Source organism: Arvicola amphibius, chromosome 3 (assembly GCF_903992535.2).
Source record: "Arvicola amphibius chromosome 3, mArvAmp1.2, whole genome shotgun sequence".
Classification (NCBI taxonomy): domain Eukaryota; kingdom Metazoa; phylum Chordata; class Mammalia; order Rodentia; family Cricetidae; genus Arvicola; species Arvicola amphibius.
This window is the reverse complement of record NC_052049.1, coordinates 144,398,146-144,418,686: the sequence shown is the minus strand read 5'-3', so window position 1 is coordinate 144,418,686 and position 20,541 is coordinate 144,398,146.

The following is a 20,541-nucleotide window of genomic DNA, read 5'->3' as shown; positions in this document are numbered from 1 at the left end:
TTAAGAAAAAGAACCACTTATTTTTAAAACTTACATGTATGCTGTAATTTCCTTTGTATAGTTATTTTTATATTTGCATATATTAATAAATTAGATAACCCAAAGAATAAAGTTAGTTCAATTTGTTAATAAACAGGGAATACCAATTATCCAAGTGAACAAGCACATTACATAGAAAGAAATACTTATCTTTATATCCATAGATGAGTTCGGTTCTTAGGGGTCATTAGAAAAACTTCATTTTTAAGTGGAGAGCAGTTAATGCAGAGGCTTGAAGTACCTCCGAGTGCAGAGACTAAAGAACTGTGTAGTTCTCGGTCCTAAGTGAGACATCTCCATCATTCCCTCTTCCCGTGTAGCTCGAAGACATTTCAGAAGAAGAGGTAGAAAGGCTGGGGGAGAACTGTTTTGAAACAGTCTCCTTTGAACACATCAGGAACCCAAGGTAAAGGCAAATGCTACTGGTTTGAAAAAACAAATAGCAACAACAACAAAACATATCAATAAAATGATTCTATTCTGCTCTCCTCCTAAACCAGTGTTCTCCTTCGCCATCATCAGAGGAACTTCCTACTGCAGCAGATGGTACACAGACAGACACTCACAGCCAGACAGGCAGAGAGTGAGACCTTAGAACACTCAGTGCTAAGTGGGATGTCCTTATGTATCCAAGGTTCAGGGAGCCCAGTAGAAGAGAGGGATGAAGCGGAGTGTAAGATGAATGAGTGAGGAGGGATGAAGATGAAAGTGTGTAAGGGCCACGGGGGATAGAAGACACCAAGAAAACAAGACCCTCTAAATCAACATGGTCAAAGCTCACATGGACTCAGAGACTAAAACATCATGCACATCATGCACAGAGCCTACACAGGTCTGCACTAGGTCCTCTGAATATACATTTTTATGGTTTTGACTCTAGTATTCCTTTGGGATTCCTGAGTATTTGAAGGAGACCACAGATTTGAAGAGGAGCAAGGAGGGGAAAGAGAAATAATATAATTAAACTAAAATCTCAAATAGGAAAATCTCCTAATAATCATAATAAAATGGGAAATTCATTAAAAAATGATCATGGAGAATAAATTAAGGTAGATGTTAGCTTGTCATGATCCATGATGTTTTATACGTATATTTCTAAATAGAACATTTCACTTCTCAGCAGGTGAATTTGAGCAGGTGAATTCATTGTTCTTAGCTCAGTTAATAGCTAGGATATTTCTTATTTTTTAACTACTTACTTTAAATCACTGCTTTATTTTGAAATAATTATTTTCCCCCAAATTCTTTAATGGAGACAATCCCACACTCAAAGGAAAAACAATAAAGTCCAAACTCAGCTTCCCAATTCTGCTCTGTGTCTGTATTTCTGTGCCCTAATGTTGCAATAATAACAACAAAAAGGCCAGCAGACTCTGCTGTCCTATGGGTCATTAGCTAACCTGCTTTGTTTCTGTTGCAACAAGATCAAATTTTAAGCTGATAATTTCCTCCCTCAGCTCTCTCTCTCTCTCTCTGTGTGTGTGTGTGTGTGTGTGTGTGTATAACACTAATCTGACAAAGAAGAAAGGACCCTATCAAAAGTGGAAACAATGGAATGATTTGATCTTAAGAAATCAAATACATTTTTAAATAGAATTTATGAAACTCAAAGCAGAAACATTTTAAACCCTAAAGAGATTGAATTTTTTGGAGCAACATCTTTGAGAAGAAATACGCATTTTATTGCCATCTTATTACAAAAAAAAAGGCTTACCTTCAAATAAATAATAATGAAATATCAAACTACCTATATAATTTAGATCATATAAAAGATTTAGAAAATCTTAACAACAGAGGAAGTATATTCTGGCAGAAAGAAAATGCTGAAAACTAGAAAAATAGAATAAATAAACTTTGTTATGAGTCTCTAAGCAAGTCTGCTGTTGCCCGTCATTGTCAAAGACAGAGCTCTTATGGTAGCACAACCAAATAGAGCCCTGAGAAGGGGGCATGGAGGGGACCCTGAGCAAAGTGACCCCTCTCAGCACATGTTATGTAAAAACCTTTAGGAAGAGCTGACTTTTTAGAAGTCTCATTTTTAAATGTCACTCAAGTATATTATGAGCAATGAAGCATCTAGGCCAAAGAGAAAACCCGTCTTACACTGATTCCTCTGGAAATGCCCAACAACCAAAAGGAGCAGCTGAGGATGCTTCATATCCCGAGGAGAAAAAGGCACCACAAAGCTTACAAGGGCTAGAGGTATTTCCAAATGGTGGGCTATGAGCTAGAAAGACTGTGCCACACCAAAGGATCTAACATTTTCTTAATAATTACAACAGAGCCTGCAAGACAAGTTCTGGTACTAACTGGGTCTTTCCTAGATGCAAAACACCAAGTTATCCAGGTAAAGGGGAAAGGAAGGCAAAGAATGACACGTTGAATTTGAATTGCTTATACTGAAGCTTGTTAAATTAGTTCCAACTTAACAGTATTTGTCTCATAACAATTTTAACATTATAATAATATACTAGATAATTTAGTATTTTACTGAAGTTTTAAATTCTGAGTCAATGTGACTTTGAATCCAAACTTCAAAGATATTTCCCAATATGGATGAAATATATGTAGTTAACAGAGCACATTGCCCATGGGCACGTCTCCCCTTTCACCTGACTCGGGTCTCTAGAAGATTTCAGCACAAAATTCCACATCTTTCTCTCCAGTAAAGAGAGGCCCTCTTCACTAACACTCCCTGAATGGTTTAATGTCCATGGCGGTGACTCGTCTATTAACAGAGTGTCATGATTCCTTGGTTTTCACTTTGTCAGATTTCCTCGTTTTCAGTCACACTGTATCTCAAAATTGGGACACGAATTAGCTGCCTCTGTGAGAGGTTAAATTTAAACTTCTCATTCGTCACAAGTCCCTGTTCCTCAACTTGCTTCTCTGTATTTCACTCTCAATGATGTTACCTTTGAAAGATTGCTTTTGTTTATTGCGGATTACTTCCACTTTTAAATCCTATGTGACTTCTCAACACCATTTGTGATTTTTTAACCATGCCTCTTTTTGGAACATCAACTGCTACGCCACCCTCTTATGTTCTAACTACTGCTTTGAGCCTTCCCTACTTAGACACTGGATATTTCAAGACCCACTGATAATGACTTAAGTTCTTGACATAATTTCTTCTAATTTTTTTTGAGAATTGATATTATATATTGAAAAATGGTTTGAGCCACACTTCATTCTTCTTTGTTTTGCTTTTTTTTTCACTTTATACCACATTATTTAATATTACAAGCAGTGATAGGGGCAGCAGTTAATGTCATAAACAACAAAACAGTTTATGGCCATTCCAGGTTTAGTGGCTTTTCCATTTTATTTGTTTGTTTGGTTTGGTTTTTTGCTTGTTTGTTTTCTCTTTTTTTCCAGTTTATTTATTTTTTATTAAAAATTGCCATCTCCTCCCCTCCTCCTCCCCCTTCCCTCCCCTCCCCTCCACCCACACCCCTACTCCCTCCCTCTTGAGGCCAAACAGCCATCAGGGTTCTCTACACTATGTTGAGACCAAGGTCCTCCCAACTCCCCCCAGGTCCAGGAAGGTGAGCAACCAAACTGACAAGGCTCACACAGAGCCCGTCCATGTCGTAGAGACCAAGCCCATCGCCATTGTCCTTGGCTCCTCGGTCAGCCTCCACCATCAGCCACCCTCAGAGAGTCCGATTTGGTCGCATGTTCCATCAGTCCCATTCCAAGTGGGAGACCACCAAGTCTTCTAAATTTTTATAAGCATATTTATATACTTTCTTGATTTCTATTTCAAAATGCATACTGGTGACTTCCAAACAACGCATTGATTCAGAATATCTCTCTAAAAGTCCCCAGCTCCATACCAGGGATTTTTAATTAGGCAACTCATTAGAATCTCAAATTTCACATAGTCAAAATGTTCCTTTATTAAAGATGCTTTTTACAACCCAGTAAACAGCATCATTATCTAATATGTTTCATAAGTAAGAATGCAGACATCACTTACGACCAATTCTGTGTCTTACCTAATTCAAATCATCTCCAAGTCTCTTTCTGTGAGTGAACATTTCAGAGTTAACTCTAATATGATGTGAGCTAATCATGGGCCATTAATGTCAGTTCTCTATCAATGTCTGTCTTTCTTTCCTTTTTTCTTGGATACACCTTATACGCTGGTAATGAATCTGAGTCGCATGATTGAGCTAGATACAGTATTGAGATAGTAAAGCAAAGTATTAGCTGGCACCATGAAGTTGTCCTATGGCAGACAAGAACATTTCAGGGTAGAATTGATTCTGTGATAAATGATTTTCACATTCCTCTAACACTCCACTTTATGCTTCTCAAACTGAATGTCTTAGGAACACTAGACTTTCGCTTTCTCTTCTTTTATGTGTTTCTGTCCCAAGCACAGAATCTCCTAAATTCCTCTGTATTTAATGATCCCCAAGAAAAGTAATGGTTTCAAATATCTAACAGAAGAATAAATTTTGTTTCCCATTTCTAGACTACCCCCAAAGAACATCAAAGCATTAATTTTTCCGCTTAGGATATTTTGGGAAGATAATCTTTTTGTTATTAGAATTTTTTATTGGTTGAGGATCTCATGCGTGCACCAAATATGAATTGGTTCTTCTCCTCCTGTTCCTTCCACATCCTCCCGACTTTATGATATCAAGATGTGCGTAGGTATCTGGCCATCAACTGGAACATGGGTAGCATCCCTAAGGAATACTGACTCTCTGCTTCTTCCAGTGGCCATCAATTGTCAATAGGTCCTCAATGACAGTGGATCTTTGCGACCCTCTCCCCAATTTATGCTGGGATTTTCTCTTATTCAGGTCTTGTGCATATAGCCAAGCTACTGTCAATTCCCATGTCTAATATAATACATACGTATATGTGTGTGTATAAATACATACATACATATACATGTATATATCTCCCAGATAGGTCTGAGCACTCCACATCTCTCATTATCTTCACCTTGATCAATTATGAATCTTTATTAACAGCCATCTATGGGGAAAAAAGAAGTTTCTGTAAGGACTGAGAGTTGGCACTAATCTATGAATATAAAGTCATAGGGGGCAGCTGAATAGTAGGCTCTCTGAAAAATCCATGTGAAGACTTACTATTTTAGAAACTTTCCTAAGTGTTTATATATATACATATATACATACATATATATATATATATATATCCCATAAATAAGACAGAATAACTCTTCTAGATACCATAGGCAATCAAAAAGCCCAGCGCCAGGTGCAGGTACCTTTTTTCGCCAGTGGGGTTCCATAAGGAATTACAGGTTACTGGAAATGTTTTGGGTTACCCTCTGAAACTTGTTAAGACCTTACTGAATACACCACATACTTGAGTCATAGGACATGGGAATATTAAGTTGGTACTGACATGGAAGCATTATCTCTACTGGCTAGTTTTTTAATTTTATGCACTATTGGATGATAAAAGTAATTAATACCCTTATCCAATTGTGAACTCTGAGAGCTACAGTAATGACTCTCTTGGCAAGATAGGCCCATTGTTACAATAGCAACACAAATGCTATAACTGACCAACCACTTTCTGATTTGGTATGAGGCCATCTCACAAGATAGAACTCATGCCTGGTACTGAAAGACAAATTATTTGTATAAATAATAAATAGAATCTTAAAACTTTATAAAGTAAGACTTTATGTTTTTAAATAATCAAATATAAGTATTTTGATTTAGCCTTCTACTGTTTTGAAATAAATTCATTTATCAATACTTATAATGCATATTATTTGACAGTGTCTATGGGTCAGTAATCTGGACAAGAATTCGTAAAGGCCTCTAACCACATGCTCCCATGAGATACACTCAAATTATTGGCCAGGCTGTAGTCCTCTCAAAATGGTACCATGCCTAAGCATCTGCTTCAAATTTGGTCACAGAAATGTTAGCCACCCTTAATCCTTAGTTTCTCTATACACTAAACAAATTTTCACTCCATGGCAACTGCCCTGGTATCTCAGAGAGAGGAAGGTACAGGGAATCAGCAAGCAATAGTAACAGGCAGACAGAGATTAGGGTAATACAATCTTTTTATCATAAGAATATCATCTTATCATTTCTCCCATATGTGAGTCATTAGAAATGAATCAGTAGATCTAGGCTGTACTGAGGGATGAGTTTATACAAAGGCATGAATAAGAGAAATGGAAATAATTGTATCTGCAATAAAAAATTCCGGCTCCATATTTTTAAATATCTAAGTGAAGAGGGTTGACCATTATCTCAAGAGTCTATGAAAACATTGAATTTGGCTTTGAGCAATATTTTTGCTGTTACTAATTGATTTTTTAGATGCTTAAAAATACCTGTTTTAAAAAATTTGAGGAATATGTTTTGTTATTGTATTATATAATGTGATTTTAAAGGAAAAACCTGTGGCTACAGACACACTCCCTCACTGAGTTATATAAAAGCTCTTTTTCACTGGAACACGGTAATCTGAATACACATAGCTTCTTCTTGGGACATTCCTTTGTATTCTGCACATGGATATTTTAGTAGGATTATAGTTCCCTGGAGACTATAAAGTTTGGGAAGAGAGGCTGGGGAGCTGGCTAAGAGGTTAGGAGCACTAGCTGCTCTTGCAGAGGACTTGAGTTCAGTTCCCAGCACTCACATGGTGGCTTACTCTTTCCCATCTATAACTCTAGTTCTGGGGATCTGAGAACTCAATGGGCTTCTGTACACATGTGGTATACATACATGTACATATATACATACAGTCAGGCACACAGACATATATATGTATATGTATACATATATATGTGAGAGATACACAGAGATACAGAAAGAATCGCATATGCACACACAAAATTAAATCTTAAATATTAAAAATAAGGGTTGTAGTTTTGTCTACATAGTAAGTTACAGCCCAGGCAATATTACACAGCTAGACCCTATCTCAAAATACAGAGGGAGGAAGAGAGAGAAAGAGAGAGAGATTTAGGAAGAGATCCTGGTGTTGAACCAAGTGTTATTTATTCTCTTGATAACTTCCTGAGCATACCGACTGCCATCTCCTCTGATCCCACAACTTTGAAACTTCACAGTTATAGCCTGTGCAACCTCTTCCAAGGCCTGCCCAAATCTTTATTTTCATTTTTCCTAGGAAATACCTTTGGGCTTTAAATTGGAATCCAAAAAATACTGTAAAGACATTTGCCTCAAATCTCAGCAATGATGATAAAAACCTTCATGTTAATCAAACTAGTTTTAGAGGAATATATTAAGATCATTTTTTAAAACTCCTCAGTGCAACCTATTCTAAAATTTCTCAAAGTAACATAGATAAAATATGCTATTGAAGCATTTGTTTTTCTGAACTCTAAGTCCTATTTTATTAAAAGACATTATATAATATTATATTCTATATCTACTATGAAGTTGGGCAGATTGGAAAACTGCTAGTGCCTATTAACACTATTAAGGGACCATGCATTGCTTCAACAATAACTACATGGGAAACAGCTCTCTTGTGTAGAACATAAGCTTCTGGTCATGAAACAACACAGGAGGGCCAAGCAAAGGAATCCCTGGCTCATAACTTTTCTTCTCACAGATTTTCCCTCGTGGGAATATACTTTCATAAACTTTTTATTTTGTTTGTTTGGTTGGCCGGTTTGGTTCTGAATCAAGCATAGACATAAGTCCCAGTTGTATGCTAAAAAGTAAAGGAGACATCATGACCTAGCCACGTCATGATCTTATATAACAAATAACAAAAAGATCCTAAAAGCATTCGCAGACCTGTGAGCAGCAGAAGGATCACATTTCAAGAATTAACCCGCAGGTTACTCAGTCATCAGTTAACCCTCTGCATGGAAAACCACACTCAAGGTATTGGAGATCAGCAACTCTTCTTCGGGAAATGCCTGAGGTAAATGTCAGGTTTGCTATTGTTTCTATGAGCTTGAGCAAAAGCAATTACTTTCTCTTTTCTCACTTCTTACCACAGGACAGGGATAAAGTGCCATGTTACATATGGCATGTTGAAGCCTTAAAAAGATTATTGTTTTCAATTTTTATTATGAAAAAAATGAGCCCTGAATTATCATTTACAACAGGACCCATTTATCTTACTTTAATATTGTCTAACTAACAGAGCATGAAGGACTCACACAGGTATTCTCTGCAAAGCAATAAAACTCATATCAGCCCCTCTGGTCTAGCGTCTTGAAGGTTTGGTTTCTACCGAAAGGAAATGAATCAGACTGCATGGGTAGCAGGAGGCTTAGAAAGCAGTACTAGTCAAACATTTCAAACGGCTTGAAAACATTTTCTAGAACGTGCTCCAGACATGACAGGGGAGTGCCACAAGTCCCCTGTGGCCGTTTCTCCTTTAAAGCACTGTCTGTGGAAACTGAAAAATATTTGCATTTTTTTTTCAGAATTCTTTTCAAAAGTTTGAACTTTTCTACATTATGTCTCTTTTTAAAAGCTAGGTCATAAAAGTCATGAGCTGAGTCCCCATTAACCTTTGCCCTAACTTCTTAACTGTGAAGAGCATTTTGCCTTGTGTTGTAAGATAAACTAAATGGACCTCTAAGAGAGGCATTCCAGAGTCGAATCAACTGTTAAGACCACTGTAGGAACACAGAGAAAAAAAAAATGCCTTTAACGTTAAGCTGTTCAATTTACTAACCATTTACCAAGAGTGAAAGTATCATTCATCACAAAATATGTATAATTGTAAGCAGGTAGTATTTATCTTATTCAAAATTACAAATAGTCTTGAAAATTTTTGGAAGATAAAGTAGACACATTTCATTAACAAGATTTACAATATTAACAATACTGAATGTGACTGAAACTTTCCAAATGTCCGTTCCCTACCGGGTTTTCTGTTTACTTCACTGAATCTCTTCAGTAATTCTGTGGGCCTGGAACCCTCATCCTTATCTGCGTTTCAAAGATCAAGAGCCTAGATGTCACAAAGCTGAATAACAGAGACAAAGCCGCTTAGCTAGTGGCTTCAAGGAAAAGTCCTGTTTACCCTTCAGAGCCAGCATTGTGAGGAACTTTCTTCTTACCCGAGGCTTGCCTCTTTAACCTCTGAACACAAGACTAGGATGTCCTGTGTGGAAAGAATCTAGTTTATGTTTCTTTGGTGGCAGAATAAAGTAAATGTGTCATTATGAATACTGCAAATACTGAGATTTGTATGAATGTAATATTTTCTTTAAATGCTTCCAAGCAATGCTACACAAAAGATCTTAAATGCCACATAGTTACACCAATTATTCTGAGTATTAATAAATAAAGTTAGGTCAGCAGACATGTGTCATATTTCCCAGCTGGCCAGCACCTTTTAGATACCACGCTATGCCAGAAGCATTCTGCTCATGGAGTGTAATCCATAAAATGTATTTCTACTGGCTTTCAGCTCAGAAAACAAAACACCGGAAATGTACTTGAGTTGCACAAATTGCACTCATCTAGGAAACATTAACTTACAAGAGAATTACTTTATCCAAAAGTCTTCAGGGTTAAAGTGAATACTGTTTCGCGTACCGACTTTGGTGGATGAAATCCCTGCAGACAGCAGAGGCTCCTTGGAAAGACTGGCGGGTGCCAGTTCCTGTCATTGACAACTGTCCCGTGATCAAGGAGGCTCTGTGTCAGGGTTAATGATATCGTTCCTCATGTGGCCTCCACTCCCATTTTTCAACGCTCTCCATTCAGCAGGTTACTCTGTAAATTTGTAAGGAGATTTTCTTCTTTATCAAACAAAGTCAGTTTCTGCTGCTTATTTTTAAGAATCCTAACACTTGCTCTCAGTCTGAAAAGGAGGACTAAGCACAAGCCTGTCCCAGTCACCGAGCATGACTTTACATTCTGGATAGACTTAATATAGAACATAATGAATAAGACAAAGGACAGACACCAGAATCAGTACCGAATGTGACACGTCTACCCTGCTTTTCTTTAGCATCTCTTCATCTACATGAGCGCAGCCTAAGGATGGGATGGGCAGTGAACTGATTAGCTTTTGTCAACTTGACACACACTGAGGTAACCTGGGAAAGGGGTACATCAGCTGTGAACATGTCACCAACAGATTGGCCTGTGGGTATGTCTGGGGGGTATTTTCTTAATTCATGATTCATGGTTGACTTGGGAGACTCCAGTCCACTATGGTCAATGCAGCTACTGGAAGCTAGTTCTGGCTTGTCTAAGAAAACAAGCTGACTCCTAGCAATGGGAACAGGGGCTCTCCCTGGGGCACTGGCTGGCTCTTGGAAACCTATGCCTCATGCTGGATTTATTTGTCCAGCTTGAACACAGTGGGAGGTGCTTGCCCTTAAGGCAGCTTCATATGCCATGCTTTGCTAATGCCCATGGAAGGCCCAGTCCTTTCTGGGTGAATATAAAGAAGGGGTAGATTGGGAGGGGGATGCAGAGAGAAGAAAGGAAATGTCATACCCATTAAAGGAAAAATTTAACAAAAGGATATCACAATCATAAGCATTCTGTGCACCAAACACCCAGCTTTATAAAGTAAACAGTATTATGTCTAAATATCAGAGATTGACCTCAGAATAGTGTTAATGATTTCAACCCCAACTCTCACCAACAGTGGGAAAATTAAACTGAGTGGAGAAATTCTGGAGTTAAGTAAAATTGCAAATCAAATATACCAAACCAATATCTATAGAACATGGTACCCAAACATTAAAGAATACACAATTTTCTATGTACCAGACTTTTTGCTTGGGGCCACCAACCAGCTCCCAAGCTATGATCCAGAAACTAATTATTAGTTTTGAAATTTCAGCCTTAGGTTAGCTCTTATTTTAATCTGTTTCTCATAACCTACATTTTTACTCAGGGCTTTTTATCTTTCTTTCTTTCTATATATTCTACTTTTCTGCTATATCCATGTCTGGTTGGCAATTTTCTGCCTTCTGGCCCCAGACACGTCCCTCTCTTTCTCTTTCATTCTCTCCTCCTTCTTCTCTTAAGCTTAGATTCCTCTTCCTATTTACTCTTCCTGCCAGACAGCCCTTCCTATTCCTCTCCTGTGTAGCTCTTAGCCATTCATCTTTTTATTAGTCCAGTCAGGTGCTTTAGGCAGGCAAGGTGAAACAAATGCAATTCATCTTTACATCATTAGCAAATACAACAGAAACAAATATACCACACCTTTACACAATTAAATTTTCCACAGCATAACCGAATGTAGCACATCTTTACATAATTAAAGTGATATTTTGCAACATTCCTCAGCAACCAGTAAGAATTTCTCCAAAATGGACATTTAGGACACAAAGCAAGTCCCAGCAAATAGAAATTGATTTCAAATCTTGTATTGTATTTGATCACCACAGATTAAAGATGAATATCAACAGCTAAAGAAAAGTCAGAGAGTACACAAATCACTAAACAACATACTACAAAACCAAAATCAGGTTAAGAAGGAAGAAAAAGAATGAGAAGAGGAGGAGAAAAAGAGAGAGAGAGAAGAGAGAGGAGAGAGAGAGAGAAAGAGAGAGAGAGAGAGAGAGGGAGAGAGAGAGAGAGAGAGAGAGAGAGAGAGAGAGAGAGAGAGATTGATTTTAATTCCTAGATTTGAATAAAATACAGTCTGCCAAAAACTATTGGACAATTGGGAAGTAGTCACAGGATATTTAGAGGAAAGTGTTCAGCAGTGTGTCTACATAAAAAAATAGATTGATTAGAAATTAATGTCTTAATGATGCAACTGGAGACCTTCAAAAAACAAAAACAATCAGAACCCAAAATAAGTAAATGGGAAGAGACAATCAAAATCAGGACTGAAATTAATGAAGTAAAGGTGAAAAACACAATACCAAACAAAGTAAGGAAGCAAAAAGTTGATACTGTGAAAATGTTAAAGGATTGACAAACTTTTAGCTAAACTAATCAAAAGAAAGAGACAATCCAAATTTATAAACCTAGACATGGAAAGGGGAGCATCACAACAGACAGAGAGGAAATTCAGAGAATCATAAGAGCACACTTTAAAAATCTTTATCTCACTGAACCAGGAACATCTAAAATAAACTGTTGAATTTCTAGATTAAATGCATCCTACCAAATTTGAATCATAAAAAGTAAACAATTTAAGTAGACCTACATAAAACCTCATGAAATAGAAGCAGTTGTAAAACATCTTACAACTTAATAAAAACAAAAACAAACTTAAAAATAATTTAAAAAAAAAACAAAAACTGAGTCCCAGACAAATTCAGTCTAGAATTCTACTAGACTTTCAAAAAGAGTTAACACTAACACTCCTCAAACTATTCTGCAAAATCAAAAGGGAAGGAATATTGGAACATTTCCAAATACCATTCATGAAGTCTGTACAACCGGTGCCCAAACTAGACAAAGAACCAATAAAATTTTTTAAATAAAAAAAGAAAATTGTAGGCTAACACATATGATATATATGATAATGTAAAAAAGATCAATAAAATATATACAAATTAAATATAAGAACATATCAAAATGATTATCTATTATGATAAAGTTGGCTACCAGGGATGGTAAATTAATAAATGTAATCCACCACATAACTACTAAAGGATAAAAAAACCCAAGATTTTCTCATCAGATGCAAACAAAAGTCTTTTGATAAAATCCAATATTCAGTTTATTATAGAAGTCCTGGAAACAATAGAAATATTAGGGAATATCTCAATATAATAGAGGCAACATGTAGGCAGCACATACATAGACAGTATCGCCCTAAATGGGTCACTAAAGTAATTTTGTCATATCATAGAATAAATATTCATGCTGAATTAATGTACAGCATGAAAACAGACAAGGATACATAGATAAGTTGTTTTCTTACTGGGCTGCTATATCGTCCTGGAACCAGAGAGATGGAGCCAATGTTCTTCAGTCCTTTTCCTACTCCTTTAAGAGAAATGGCGCCACAAAAAGCAGTACGGATAACCAAGCCTAGACCTCCAAGTTCTCAAGGCTCCTGCCAGTCTGCAAACAGTCAGCTCATTATTGTAGTGTGGAGCTGCGGGCAGGCCTGCTTTTCATCCTGCCCGGCTCCCGCATGGTTAGCTTAAAACCCGAAATAACAACACACAAATTGTATTCTTTTAAACACTGCCTGGTCCATTATTTTCAGCCTCTTACTCACATCTTGACTAACCCATATCTAATAATCTGTGTAGCACCACAAAGTGGTGCCTTACCAGGTAGATTCTAGCATACGTCCATCTTGGGCTGGAGCTTCATCCCGTCTGGCTTCTCTCTGAGGAGAGGCACGGTGGCGGTCTGACTAATTTAGGAGAGGCGTGGCATCTGACTGAGCCATCTACCTCACTTCCTTCTTCCTGTTCTGTCTACTCCGCCCACCTAAGGGCTGGCCAATCAAATGGGCCAGGCAGTTTCTTTATTAGCCAATGGGAATCCTCCATCACATTATTGTTCTGTTTTTAGGAAGTGCTGATAGCAATTGTGGTATCCAAATTCCTCCCCTTTTCTCACTCCTTCTCCATAGCTAATTCCCATGTACTTCCTTCACTACTGCCTGTTTATATAAACTCAAAGCTGTCAATCAGGGACAGCAGACAGTAATGTTGAACACTATCTGCATAGTACATAAAATATTCACAATTAGTTTACACAGATTCCTCCAAAAAATCATTGAAATTGTGTCTACTAAAACTGTCTAGTTCTAGATGTTAAGATTTATTCAGTTTCTGTATAAGAGCCAAAAGCAAGAGCTTGGTTTTAGAATAAACATGTACTTTCTTAACATAGGCATTCTAGAAAATATTCAAACTACCTACCTTTAAGGAACTTAAATACAAGGAGTTGGTTACCATAGGTGGGGAAATACTCCTTCTTTAGGATTTGCTTGGCATTTGGTCACTGTTTATTTCATTAGCTTGGACACAGGGGCAGTTAGCTCACGGTTTTAGTGGCACAGGAAGATGACATCATAGCTGATTTCTGAATGAAACAAATATCACATAATTTCTGTTTCAAGGTTTTCTTAAAACTCAGTGGTAGAAAAATTAAAGAATATAAATTTATGAATATTTTTATTTGATAATCTTTACATTCTGAGGGCAATTAAAAAGAGAAATTTATTCTATCTTGCATAATTAGTGAACTCTAATAAAATGAGACCAAAAAAAGAAAATTTAATGTTTTCTTGTCTGAAAGAGGTGTAGTAAAAATTCCCAAATTAAATAAAGACATGGATTTTCATTTTTCCCTTTTATTAAACCTGAATTCTTTTCTCATGCAGAATAATCTAAATAGTTTCTTCTCTTCTCTCTCTACTTCTTTGAGTTTTTTCCCTTCATATGAAGTTGAGACTTGTCTTTTCAAAATCTATGAAGAGTTGTGTTCAAATCTGAATGGGGGTTGCATTGAGTCTGTAGTTTGCTTTTAGTAGGAAGCCATTTTATCTTCCTTGTAGTAACAAAAACTGATCAAAACATGTAGAATTCTGCTGTAGAAGACAAGGGAAACAAAAGAACAAATTTAGACCAGTAAAGTGTCATGCAATCATGAGGACCTAAGTTCAATCTCCTTCAACCCATATTTAAAATATATAAAAAGCAAGCTAGGCTTTCCATCACATTCCTGTAATCTCAGCACTGAGAAGGCAGAGACACAAAGATGCCTGGTGCTTGCTGACCAGTCCAGATGAATCTGTGAGTTCCAGATTCAGTGAAAGACCCTGTCTAAAAAATAAGATGAGAAGCAACTGAGGAATAAAACATGCACACACACACACACACACACACACACACACACACATACATACACACACACACCACACACACTGGTAGGGGAATTCTTTATATTTCTCATTGGATATTCCATTAAAGAAATTCTTCAATAAAAGTTGGCCTTACATATGTTACAAAATGATATAATTCCTGCTTTAATCCTATGACTGTTGTGAAATGATCACAGAAAGAAGTATTTATCTTGAAAAATGACTTTCCAATCTACTTGCGACTCAATTTTAAAATCCATTGAGAATAATGGTTAGAGATTCTACTAAAGTAATTCTGCAATTAAAGTTGGTCTTTTTCCCCCATGGTTTATTTTTTATATTTAAAAATTTCCATCTCCTCCCCTCTATCTCCCCCTTCCCTCCCCTCCCCTCCACCCATGCCTCCCTCCCTCCCTCTCCAGGCCAAGGAGCCATCAGGGTTCCCTACTCTATGTTAAGTCCAAGGTCCTCCCAACTCCCCCCAGGTCCAGGAAGGTGATCAACCAAGCTAAGAAGGCTCTCACAGAGCCCGTCCATGCAGAAGAATCAGAGCCCAGCGCCATTGTCCTTGGCTTCTCAGTCAGCCTCCACCATTGGCCACATTCAGTCTGGTTTGGTCGCATGTTCCATCAGTCCCATTCCAACTGGAGTTGGTGATCTCCCGTTAGTTCTGTCCCACCGTCTCCATGGGTGAACGCACCCCTCACGTTCCTGACTTTCTTTCTCATGTTCTCCCTCCTTCTTCTCCTCATTAGGACCTTGGGAGCTCAGTCCAGTGCTCCAATGTGAGACTCAGTCATTTTCTTCATCTATCGCCAGGTGGAGGTTCTATGGTGATATGCAAGAAATTCATCAGTATGGCTATAGGAACTGGCCTTTTGGGCTCCCTCTCCTCAGCAGCCCAAACCCCTGCTTTAAACCTGTGTCTGTCATGAAATTATCAAATAAAGAGGTATTTATCTTGAGAAAGAACTTATTTCAATCTAACTGGAGTTCAGTTTTAAAATCTACCAAGAGCAATAGTGAAGTAAAACAATATATAAATAATAATACTAACATAGATACCTCTTTTATTTAAAAGGCTACCACATTCATTTTACTTATTATTTTCACATATATCAAATAAGGTAATTGAGGAAAGCATCCTATTTTCTGCATTGTGACTGCCTTTTCTCTTCCATCTCTTACATGGGAAGATTTAACAATCATTTCTGCCTATGGTGATGCTGTTAATGTCATGTGATCATACAGTTGCACATACTTGAGACTAGACTATTATCATAGTATGATGCTGAAACCAGGCATATGACTATGGTCTAATAGCTAGGTAGCTACCAAATGTGAAGAATTATTAACTCCTCCATACTGGGGCAATTGCTTTTGGGTCGCTAGTGCTTTGAAGAAGTAGAGCTACAGCTGACGCAGTATGCAATAGAAATACAAATATTTACCACTACCCTACGTATTTGCTCTAGAAAGTTCATCACACATCTATTTTTGCATTTATCACATGAATTAAAATATGATATAGCTTCAAGGACTTCCATTAAGGGCACACACTTTAGACTTTGTATGCAGCAACACAAAATAACAAGGAAACACGGTAAAGGGAAATACATGGAATCACTTTTTAAAGTTTCTAGTTGGTTTATGTTCTTTAAAAAACCTGATCAATAAACAATGACTGAAGTAGACGTGACAGTGAAATTGTATGCAAGTCGACAGGCGCAGTGTCTGAGAAATAAAATATTCTCAGTGGCACTGAGCAAGACAAAAAAAAATCTATGAAGAGATATGGGCTGTTTCCCTGTGTGATATTACCCATGTAGTGATTTAGTTCAACAAAAGCAAAAAAAATCTAGTTTTATATTGTTTACAAAAACACTTTAATTTCCCAGTTTCCTTCTGTTACTGGACATAACCAGGGAAAAGATACAAGGTTCTAATTTTTTTACTAATAAGTTAGAAAAGAAGTAGAGTTGAGGGTAGGAAGAAAAGAACGGGAATAGATAGATCCTTGAATGTAAACAATTGCATGTCATTAATAGTTTTTACAATGTTGAGTGCAATAACTCCCATTAGCTTTACTGTGCCCCACCCAGGCATGACCTTTAGGGGATTCCAAGGCCAATAATGTTCTCTTTTATTAGAACAAGCATAGGATTAAGGTGGTGTCTTGTTAACAATCGGGGTTTTGTTTGTTTGTTTGTTTAGGAAGTGTGAACTCTCTAGGAGATGATGATGATGATGATGATGATGGTGAGAGACACACTACTCCATGAAATTCATATCAGTTTAACTGAAAGCCTTAAAATAGCTTTTTTGTCCTACAAAGCGTGGCAAAGAAAATGTGTTTTTTTCCTAACTAAACTTCTGTTAGAAAGATGTACTGCCAAAGAATAAAATCCCTACCCTAAGCATATAATACCACCAAAGTGACTCATGTCAAAGTAGAACTGTGTTATAGCTAGTTGTAGCCATGTGTTATCTTCAAGATAGATGATGAGTGTATGTTTTTGATAACTTAGGTATTTCTTGTAGTTTTTCTTTGAAAGTCCGATACACTTCTTCCAAGAATTCATATGAATCTGGGCTTTTTCCAACACGAAGGCTTTTATTACTGCTCCAGTCTTCTTATTTCTTGTGTCTGTTTACCTTGTTATCTCTTCTTGGTTTAACTTTAGTGGTCTTCATGAATCTACTAATTATTCCATTTCTCTTAAGTTTTCTAACTATAAGGAATATAGTTTTTTAAAGTATTTCCTTACAATATGCTGATTTTCTTTTAGATCTTTTATAATATTTCTATGCTCATCTTCAATTTTGTTAAACAGATTTTCTAATTTTGGTTAATTGGGCTAAGAGTCTGTCAATCTTGCTTATCTTTTCAAAGAACCAGGTCTTAGATTTGTTGGATTTTTGTGTTTTCCTGTTATTTTTATTTCAATTTCCTGCCCTAGTTTGTGGTTGTTTCTTCTAATCTACTGAATTTGGGTTTGGTTTGTTCTTGTTTTTCTAAATTCTTGAGTTTCTTCCTTAAACCATTTATTAGTGCTCATTCTAGTTTTAAATTTAGGCTCTTAGAGATATAAGTTTATCTTTCAGAACTGATTTTAATGCATCCCAGGGGTTTTAATATACTTCCATTTTCATTTATTACCAAGACATTTTATTTTCTTCTTGATTTCAGTGAGACATTAATCTTTCAGTAGTGTGTTTAATTTCCTTGAGTTCCTGTCATTTCTGGTTTTTTTTTTTCTTTGCAGCTGCTGATTTAAGCTTTGTTGCATGGTCCTCCAAACACATTGCATTATTTCAATTTTTTCTTTATTTTTTGAAGACGTGGTCCATTTTGCAGAAACTTCCTTGGGCTGCTGAGTATACTGGATATCCTTTGGTGTTTAAGCCAAATGCCTTTAGATATTTGTTCTGTCCACTTGATGTATGATGCCATTTACTTCAGATTTTTCTCTGTTTGTTTATTTGTTTGTCAGTTTTTGCCTATGCAATCCCTCTTTAAGAGAAAATGGGGTATTGAAATCTCCTGCTGTGACTGAGTTGATATTGGGTTGTGTCATGAAGTTCAGTTAGTATGCTTTGGATGAAATTGGGTACAAAAGACTTTGGTGCATATATTGTTCAAGATTGTAATGTCATTTTAGCCCACTTTCCCTTTATCAAAATGAAGTGCCCTTCTTTATTACTTCAGACTGATTTTATTTTGAAGTCTATTTTTTCATGTACTAGGACAGTGATGCTTGATTGTTTGAAATACTTTTCCTTCCTTTCACTCTAATCTGATGCCTTTCTTGAACATGAGATGAATTTCTTATAAAATAACAAACAAACAAAAGAAAAATTGGAAAAAGTTGCATTTTAATACTTACTCTATTCAACTAACACAAGCATTTTCATTGCGGATTTGAATCCACTAATATTTAAAGATATTAATGAAAAGTGTGTATTGATTACTCTTCTTTATTTTTGTTGTTTGTGTCTTAATACTCTTTATGTTTTGAAAGTTATAGTTTTATTTATTTTCATTCTTTAGCTTATAAGTTATGCTTATTCCTCCTGTTGCTGCAGCTAAGACTTTAATACAATTCTAAGTAAAATGCATGAGAGGTTTATTTGTTTTTCATGAATCAATTTTAATTTTAGCAAGAAAGCAATTTGTATGGTAGGAATACACGTCTTTGGCTATATCCTTTATGGATTTTGGCGTGATTCAACTCTTTTCCTACATGAAGATTTATTATCAAAGGTTTTTTAAAACTACATTTATGCTTTGAAATTTGAGAATGGAAGTTTGGTTTTGCCACATATTTGTGATGAACTCATTGAGATGATCACATTCGTTCTTGCTAATATGCTTGCTTACTTGGTAAATTACACCAATTTTGTCATTTTAAATAAGCCACTCATTCTAGGGATAAAGTATGATTGATTGCAATGTGCTAATACATAAAAACAGTTATTCATACAGATAAGCATATCTAATAGATATTAGATTGATTAAATTTTGTAAAAATTAAAAGTTGACTTAGAATTTATGATTTTAGCCTTCATTAAAGAGTGATCTATAAATGTTTTATTTGGTTTTTTGCATTTGATTGTAAAATGAGAATTAGAAGAGCAATTATATATCTGGAAGAATGTGTATAATTAACAATAGTCCAATGTTATTATAAAAATACCTCTAAAGCTATAGTGATTTGATATTTACTTGCAAAGAGCACTATTGCTATAGATATTTGCATTGTTATGTATCTTGGTTTATTGATACAAATTTAAGGTCAATTTTGTTGTATGTATATATTTTTTTCTGATCTTGATTAAAGTATTGTGTTTGTACAGCTCATTTGAAAATGTAATGTATAATTGAGAAATATAGGTTAATAGATAATCATCTAAAATAGTCAAGCTTATAGTGATATTAGTTAGATTTTCTAAATATACAGAGATGTATTTCAGATAGATAGGTATTCTTTAAACCTTTCAAAGACTATAGAATATGGCATTTAAAATATTTTAAGAATTTAGGACTTTTCATGACAGTGAGACACATATGCTCCTGGCAGCACCAATTTACTTCAAGAGGATGATGGGCATCAAAGAGGCTCCTTATGGAGTCTGTTAGCCATTTGGGCAAGAAACTGCTCTTGCATGGACTGCTTGATAAACTGGACATGCAGGACCCACAGAGAAAAGACTGCTTGACTTGACTAAAGGTGAGATCGTCCTTCAGGGTTCCTGCTTCATGGAAAAGTCTGCCAGACACTCTGCAGGATACAGAAAAAAAATGTGACAGACAAACTGCCAATATGGGTGGGATTCTCTTTGAAATTTCCTGCTTCGTGGAAAAGTCTGCTGGACACTATGGGCCTGTAGGCTGGAGATGGATACCCCAATGGTTTGTGAGTGACTGCCAATTGGCTGTTGCTTGTAGGTCAAGGATGATGACCTTTGTCTACTCACCCTCTCAGCATTAGGACTCCTATCAGGCCCAGACCTGTGCAGGCGCTGTCCATACTGCCACAGTCCCTATGAGTTCATAGAAAACACAGTATTTTTAAGGAAAGAAATTATGGAACAGATCCTTACTGTTGTGTGCTCATATTAGCACAGAAAAGAGTGTTCATAACTGGAAGGCATCGGTGATGTTAAACAGACCTTAAGGCTGTGAAGTGCTGAGAGCACTCATGTAGAGCAACAGGCCACAGGAATGCAAATCGTCCACAG